This window comes from Nicotiana tabacum, chromosome 13 (genome assembly GCF_000715075.1).
Source record: "Nicotiana tabacum cultivar K326 chromosome 13, ASM71507v2, whole genome shotgun sequence".
In the NCBI taxonomy this organism is placed as follows: Eukaryota; Viridiplantae; Streptophyta; class Magnoliopsida; order Solanales; family Solanaceae; genus Nicotiana; species Nicotiana tabacum.
Window position 1 is genome coordinate 95,290,112 of NC_134092.1, and position 6,668 is coordinate 95,296,779.

At 39.5% G+C, this 6,668-nt stretch overlaps 1 pseudogene; it reads right to left on the reverse strand.

Annotated features, from left to right (window-relative positions):
* The window catches only part of LOC142168241 (LOB domain-containing protein 1-like), a 33,050-nt pseudogene extending 27,905 nt beyond the window's left edge, over nt 1-5,145 (reverse strand).
* Between the last annotated feature and the right edge of the window lie 1,523 nt (nt 5,146-6,668).

Consider the following 6,668-nt stretch of genomic DNA (forward strand, 5'->3'; position numbering starts at 1 on the left):
AGCAACATCTTGAAAATTTTGGTGTATTTACAGCTTGAACCCGGTACAACACAAGAGGACAAAGCACATTGATGTGCGACATCACTTTTTGAGGAATAATGCTGAAGAGGGACTAATTTGTATGAAGTTCAGGAAGACGGAGGACCAGGTAGCAGACATTTTTACCAAGACACCGAGCAGGGAACACTTTGAAAGAAATCGTCTGGAGTTGGGGTTGATCAATCTTAACTAAGGACCTGATCCCTCGATGATTGGCTATGTTAAGAAGGAAAGGTACAATGCTAAAAAGTATTTTTTGGCGACATCTAAATTAAATCTATACTGTTACAGGTATACATACATGGCAGTTTCAAAACAAAACAAGTAAGAGTGACATTGCATTTCTAGGAGTTTTTGCTCAAATTTTCAAAAACAGTCAAGGAACATGGTTTATTTTACTCAGGTTAGTAGTCTTTTCAATACTTATATGCCTTTTTAAACTGCTGAAGTATCATGTCATTAATTTATTCCCACCTCTCTCCAAAGTTTTGAATTCCAAAATGCTAAACCTTTTCTGATCTGATACGTTCCCCAAAAAACCATTTTCTTCTCTCACACCCAACCAAAACTGATTCTTTTCTTCAAAACCAAAATCAACCTTGTCTCAAAAAGAATCCTTCTATCCAAATATCAAAAGTGAACCCAACTCTGTCATCTTTCAAAATTCTAACTCCATCTGAATCAAAATCCCAAGAAGTCTTTGGTAGATTTTGAGGGGACTTTAACTGAAAGGGAACGTGGTAGATCTAATTTTCTAGAGAGTGAGGCTGAAATTGTTGCTGGGTTTGTAGAAGCCTTGAAGGATGGAGGAATTGGTGAATGTATTGGAAAAAGGGGAACTGAATGAGGGACCTGATCCCTCTAGCCCATCTCAGAATATTAATTTTGATGATGACTTCTTTTTTTATCTTTGTGTTTAAACGAACTTCTGATCCAGTAAAACATATTGATGATAAAGTGGCGTGACCTGCTGATGTGGTGAATATAGAAGAGAGAATGAAGTCGAAAAATCTTCATGCGTGAGAAAGAATTCAAAAAAAAATCAAACTGGAGAAAAGTAAGTCAGCCTGAGAAAGATGCAACATATGATAAGGGTGAACAGATTGAGAAGAAGAAGGGAGAGATGGCCACTCAGGAAAAAGAAAGGGTAGTGTGAGGTGAGGAACCTGGTTTCTTACAAAAGTAAAAGGTTGAGTTATCGGGTTTGGAGAGGTAGAAGACTCTAATGTCTCAAAAAGTGTTGTTAGGCACAGTGTTGACTATAATATTGCTGAAAAATGGAGGAACTTCTTGACATTGTTGAGTTCCAAAAATAGAATCACCTCTTTGTTCCTCCAAGTCCCAACGTTTATGAAAAAAAAGTAAAAACTGAGACTGAGTTTGTTCTTGATAAGGAGAAGCTTGGGGAGATTCTTGGTGATCTGATTGATGGTTCAGCCTGCTCAGATAGGTAGAGAACCAGGTTCCCGTGGACCCTTGGCAGAATAGAATGCTCAATTGAAGGGTGAGAATGAAAGATTGAGGAAATAGGTGGAGGATCTGAGAGAGCAGATAATCATTGATCAAAGGATTGTGAATGAACGAATGGACAGGCTCATCAAGGCCTTAGCCCCTTACTTTTCTTCCTGCCCAGTGATCCATGTCTTTCACTCCTTCAAAATTCCCTCGAATTCCTATATGATTTTGATCCCTATGTTTGATGACATTGGTACTTTAATTGTTTAAATTGTCATATTATGTATTGTTGAAACTACTGTGCTTTTGTTATAATTACTCTACCATGGGCAATCACTCTATTTTGTGCAATGACATTCACTTATTGTTCTTGTTATTGTTTATGATGTGTTGCCCAAGTGGCATGAGTTAATGTTGCTGAACTTCTTTTTTGGTTGTGCTTCTTCTGTTATTCTTTTCAACGACAGCTCTGCTTCGCACGGGGAACATTGTTGATAACATGTTGATTATAGGTCTGATCCATAGGGGAACATATGAGGAATCTGGTTCTCAGGGGCGACATCAATTTTGGGTTTGTCATCATCAAAAAGGGGGAAATTTCTCTAAGTTACGCTATTTCATGTTTTAATGATTTGCCAAACGTTCTCGAGGAACCAGGTAGTAGGGGTGTTCAAAACTGAACCGAAACCGAAAACCTAACCGCAAAAGTGGCTTAATGTCTTATTGGTATCGGGTTATCGATTTAACGGATTTAAATTTTATTATTAACGGCTTATCGGTTTGGGGGCGGATCATTCAATTTTATTATCGGATAAACCGTTAACCCGTTATATCCACGGTTCCCCTTATCCACTGTTGGAGATTTTTTATTTTTTGATGTTGCTCAAACCTATAACATGCCAACAATCTCCTTCTGTGTATGTTATAAATATATAGGTAAATGGATCCTAATGCCACCAGATAGACTAGATTGTTGGCCAAAGGAAGATAGTAACAAGCAATAGCATGTGTTTTACGACCATTGAAGGTAACGGTGAAAAATGGTGGGAATACATGCAAAGTAAACTAGCTTTTTGCTCATATTTACTAATAACAATGTAAACGAAGGACCAAAATAGGCCTCTATAATACAGATTCAACTAGGCCGATAAACCGCCCGATAATAGCTAAACCGATACCAATCTGCCTGATATCTTATCGGGTGGCTAGCTGATTAATACATTTAAAAGTCGATAACGGATTAGCTGAATCGTTAAGAGTAAATAAATGCCCGATAAGCAGCCCTACCAGGTAGGGACGAGATGTGATCAGTAGATGTAAGGAATCTAATTCTTAGGGGGAATATCAATTCTGGATTTGTCATCATCAAAAAGGGGAAAATTGATAAGTTATGATATTTTGTGTTTTGATGATTTGCCAAACAGTCTCGAGGAACCAGTTGTGATCAGTTCTTTTGGTCTGGTTCTCAGAGGGAATATGGCTGATTCGTAGGGGGAATAATGTGGAGATCTGGTTCTCAGGGGGAATATCAATTCTAAGTTTGTCATCAATAAAAAAAGGGGAAATTGATAAGTTATGCGTCTTTTATTTTGATGATTTGACAAACTTCAAAAGAGAACCAGATAAGGAACTTGATACAATTAGTTCCCTTGCGTTCAGAGTAACTAGTCAGATGTCTAGTTCAATTCTCAATGAAATCAGATAAGGGAACAACAGAGGGAACATATAGGGATCAGTTTTCCTGGTCGTCGTGCAATTAACTCTACAACTGTAAAAGTTACTGCACTATAATTATCTGGCAGGTTGATGCACTGTACCGTCTGGAAGCAGTACAGCAGCACAATTGTATCTTGGTAAGTCCAAACTAAAAGAAACTTTGTTGCACCATCCCTGATTACCTCACACACACATATTATCAACATGAGACAAAGGATTTCATTTGCCTAACACTTGAAAATCCAAAAAGTGATATTCTCTCAAGCGCTAGCCACCACCCCTCTTAAGAACAAAGTTGCTGCAACATCAAGGACAAAATTCAAAGATTGAAGATATCTTAAGTCCTTAGGTTTGTTGAGTCTTTGTTATTTTGTTTTCATTTGTAATCCTACACTACTTTCAAGAAGTATCTTTGTAGGACAGATTTAAATCACTGTTTGGTTTAGTTTCTTGACTAGAGTTAGTCAAGGTTTGTTGCTTTGTAATAAAGTTATTGAAAAAGGCTTACAATAGAGTTATTGTAAGGGGTGAAGGATTAAGAGTTTAATTCCTAGATTGACTAGAGTTAGTCAAGGATTGTTGCTTTGTAATAGAGTTATTACAAAGGGCTTACAATAGAGTTATTGTAAGGAGTAAGAGATTAAGAGTTTAATTCCTAGATTGCAATAGGTTGTAACGTGTGTATACATATCATTGTGTCTGTGCTCACTGCTAGTATGTTAGACTCCAGAGGGGCGGATCCTGATGATGATGATGATGATGATGATGATGATGATGATGATGATGATGATGATGATGATGATGATGATGATGATGATGATGATGATGATGATGATGATGATGATGATGATGATGATGATGATGATGATGATGATGATGATGATGATGATGATGATGATGATGATGATGATGATGATGATGATGATGATGATGATGATGATGATGATGATGATGATGATGATGATGATGATGATGATGATGATGATGATGATGATGATGATGATGATGATGATGATGATGATGATGATGATGATGATGATGATGATGATGATGATGATGATGATGATGATGATGATGATGATGATGATGATGATGATGATGATGATGATGATGATGATGATGATGATGATGATGATGATGATGATGATGATGATGATGATGATGATGATGATGATGATGATGATGATGATGATGATGATGATGATGATGATGATGATGATGATGATGATGATGATCAACATCTCAAGTCTTGAGGGCTCACAATCTCATCTCACTCAGCCCAAACAGTACCACATATGGAAAATAACAACAACGTGTGATATAACAATGAATAATGAATATACTGAGATATGATATGCAAATGAAGATTTATGATTGAGTTTATAACTTACAATTAAATCAGACAGCTTAAAACAACAGAAATAGCAAGGAGTTTTCCACGTAAATATCGCATATTCTTTATTTACTGTGGATTTACTGTGGGAACAGATAAAGAAGTTGGTTCCCTATACTGATAGAGAACGTGGATTTATGGTCTGTTTTTTACCGTGGGAACTGATAGAGAACCTGGTTTTTATACAGTTTGGTGGACTATAAACACTTATATGTGTTCAAATCGAAAACCCTTTTGATTATCATGCAAAGTGAAAATTGAGAAAGATGATCAACGTAGAAATACTGCAACAATTTGATGATGTTGCTTGAACCAAAGACTCGATGAGCAATGGTAAACTTGAGGGGCTCCGTGGGCAAAAAGTACGGTGCCAACACACATTTATCGATGCATCTCCGGCGGAGGATTTTGCAGGCTGCACAAGGTGTTATCGGAACAACTGGCGGAGGTGATGAAGGAGCAGTCGTGCTTCCACCGGCAAAAGAAGATGAGGAAGATAATGTTTGTGAAGTAGTAATGGTGGTTTTTTCAATGCAATCCATGTTAATTGGCGTGTAGGTTTTTGGGGCATATGTATATAGAGACCAAAATCACTTTGGTGGGACTTGAAAGGGTTGTGGTTTAGCAAAGGGCTCTTTGTATATATAGACCAAAACATCGCTCAAGAATAATGACGTCTCCCCACGTAAGTGGTCAGCTTAATGATGTCATCACTAAAACAATATATAGTATCTTACGGTGACATGTATAATGATAATAAAAAGAGTAACGGTAACTATATACTATGCATGCAAAAGTACAAAAGCAAAATTTACAAGGCACCTAAGAAGCCTGATCCTCACTAGAGCCCGCTTTATTACTGGGACCATCGGAATCTTCATTGTCCTCAGAATCTTCCTCATCCTCGGGGTACGCCAACTTTTTAGCCTCGGCCTCGAGCGTCTTAACATTTTCAAGCTCGGCCGATAAATCGAACCCCCGGGCATGAACCTCCTCGAGAGGCTCCCTCCGGGACTGCCACTTCACAGGATCGACAATGGCCTTTAGGCATTCCTTAGCTGCCTCAGCATCGGCTTTGTACTGGGACACCATCTCATCAGCATCGACCTTGGCTTCAGCCACTAACTTGGCTGCTTTAAGCTCTTTGGCGAGGGTCTCCCAATCGGCAACAACCGAGCTCAGTTGAGACTGGATCTCCTCAATTTTCTGGGACCGAACCTCGGCCTTCTCCTTTACCGATCAAAGTTGGGCCTCTGCCAAGGCCAATTACTCCCGGGTTGTTTCCTTTTCAGAAGCCAACCGGTCCATCTTGCCCTTCAACTTCTCGTCCATGGCCTTGACTTCGTCCATCTCATCCCGGAGCTGATCGACCCGATCGACCTTCTACTGGACCTATGAATTTTGACCGTTAGACACCGTGCCTAGCTCATCATCACTAACTTCAAAGATTTTTACCTGTGCCAACAGGTCGGCGTGCTCCTTCTGAGTCATGTCCAACTCCTCGGAGGCTATTGACTTCTCCTTCACGTTGCTTGCTGAGAAGCTTATACATGCCTCTCTTCTCAGCAAGCTCTTTGACTTCAACCTCAAGTTGGTTCAGCTCATCCCGGTACCAGAAGAAAGTCTCACGGTGGAGCACCGAGGCCTTCAAATACGAGAAAAGATATTAGAATTATCAAAAAAATAGTTAAAATATCAGAAGAGATATTGGAATCATCAGGAATTATCAAGAGTTACCCGAATTAGCACCTGTTGTGCTTCGTTGAATAGGAATGGAGCTTCTACATCGTTAATTTTGGCCTGGTCTTCTCCAGTCACCAGGCACAGGAGGTAACTGGCTATCCCTACAGGGGCAGAAAGGATTTGGGCATCCTCGGAAATGGTGATAACGACAGTCCGCTTCCGACCAGGATCCATGCTCGGAGCGGGGAACCAATTGGTTAATCTCAGGCTCGATCTCGACCCGCCAGCAGCCGAAAGAGGACTTTTCTTCGATACCTCTAATTCACCCAATCCGGTGAAATCCTCCGTGGCGGATGAGTCTATACCGTCAAAAAGCTTATGA